Source organism: Apium graveolens, chromosome 8, assembly GCF_009905375.1.
Source record: "Apium graveolens cultivar Ventura chromosome 8, ASM990537v1, whole genome shotgun sequence".
NCBI lineage: Eukaryota > Viridiplantae > Streptophyta > Magnoliopsida > Apiales > Apiaceae > Apium > Apium graveolens.
The window spans coordinates 160349129-160351135 of NC_133654.1; the positions used below are offsets into that span (position 1 = coordinate 160349129).

The 2007-nt window shown below is 43.3% G+C and overlaps 1 non-coding gene across 1 annotated transcript; it reads left to right on the forward strand.

The window, feature by feature from the left end:
* Window positions 1-1464: 1464 nt before the first annotated feature.
* LOC141681877 (small nucleolar RNA R71) lies at window positions 1465-1571 on the forward strand. Its single transcript, XR_012559297.1, has one exon. It is a non-coding gene; the product is annotated as a small nucleolar RNA R71 (small nucleolar RNA).
* Window positions 1572-2007: the final 436 nt, after the last annotated feature.

Sequence of the window (2007 nt, forward strand, 5' to 3'; positions counted from 1 at the left end):
GCCAAGAAAGGTCTCCCCAAGATTATGGGAATCTTCTTATCTTCCTCGAAATCCAGAATAACAAAGTCTGCAAGAAAGAAGAGCTTATCCACCTTTACTAGCACATCCTCCACTATGCCTCGTGGGTATGTAATAGAACGATCAGCCAAATGTAGTGACATGTAGGTGGGCTTTGGATCAGGCAAGTTCAACTTTTTAAAGATCGACAACGGCATCAGATTGATGCTTGCTCCCAAATCACATAGGCACTTGTCAAAAGACAACTTGCCAATGGTGCAGGGAATGGTGAAGCTACCTGGATCTTTAAGCTTTGGAGGCAACTTTTGCTGCAGCACAACGCTGCATTCTTCCGTTAGAGCAACGGTCTCAATTTCATCTAGTTTTACCTTCCTTGAAAGAATACTCTTCATAAATTTTGCATAACTAGGCATTTGCTCCAGAGCCTCAGCGAAAGGTATATTGATGTGAAGTTTCTTGAACACCTCCAGAAACTTACCGAACTGCTTATCCAGCTTTTGTTGTTGCAATCTCTTAAGGAAAGGTGGTGGAGGATAAAGCTGTTTCTCCCCTGTATTACCCTCAGGCAGAGTGTGTTCAACAGTGGTCTTCCTTGGTTCCACCGCTTTCTTCTTTTGTTTAGCTTCTTCATCACCAACTTCAGCTTCTCCTTCTTTTGCTTTTTTAGCATCAACAACTTTTCCAGACCTTAAGGTAATAGCCTTGACTTGCTCTTTAGCTTCCTTCCTGCCTGGCACTTCAGTATCACTGGGAAGTGTGCCAAGTTGATGATTGAGCACTGCATTGGCTATTTGACCGATTTGATTTTCCAAGGTCTTGATAGGAACTGCCTGACTTTTGTACAACAACTTAAGTTCCTCAAAATCAGCACTAGAGGGTGGAGCTGCACCTCCTTGTTGAGGATATGATTGCCTTTGAGCATAATGATGTGGTTGCTGAAATCCAGGTGGATTGAACTGTTTACTTATGCCTTGCTGATATGGTTGTTGAATAGCATTCTGATTATTACTCCAGCTGAAATTTGGATGATTTATGTTATTAGGATGATAAGTAGCTGGTACAGGCTGCTGCGGTCACTGATAATTATTCATATACTGAACAGATTCATTAACAAGAGAACACTGATCCGTAGCATGAGAACCTGCACCAAGCTCACAGACCATAGCTATCTGATTGACTCCATTGGTGGCTAGAGAATCGACCTTCATAGACAGCGCTTGGAGCTGCGCTGCAATAGCTGCATCAACTTCCAGAATACATGCTACCTTCCCAGGAATCATCTTTTGAGTTGGGTTTTGATGCTCATTTGTAGCCATAGTCTCAATAAGATTATAAGCCTCAGTATAGCTTTTAGCTCACAAGGCGCCTCCAGCTGCTGCATCGAGCATGGGCCGAGATTGGGCCCCCAAACCATTATAGAAACCAGTGATCACCATCCAATCAGGCATTCCATGATGTAGACACTTTCTCAACATCTCCTTATAGCACTCCCAAGCTTCGCACATAGATTCTGTAGGTTGCTGCGCAAACTGAGTAAGAGCAATCCTCATAGCCGCAGTCTTCGCCATTGGATAGAACTTCACCAGAAACTTTTGCGCAAGATCTTGCCAAGTAGTGATGGACCCAGCTGGTTCAGAATGTAACCGGTCCTTAGCTTTATCCCTCAGTGAGAATAGGAAAAGCCTCAGCTTGATAGCCTCATCAGTCACACCATTATATTTGAAAGTACTACAGATCTCGACAAAATTCCTTATGTGCATGTTGGGGTCTTCAGTTGCAGCACCTCCGAAATGAACAGATTCTGCACCATCTGAATAGTGCCCGACTTGATTTCAAAGTTATTGACCTCAATAGACGGGTGCATGATGCTAGACTGAATGTCATCAATTTTAGGCCGAGAAAAATCCATAAGAGCTGGATTTGCCAGAACTATACGATCACCCATAATTACTGGCTCTTTCTGCTCACTTCCTGAATCCGAATCTTCAA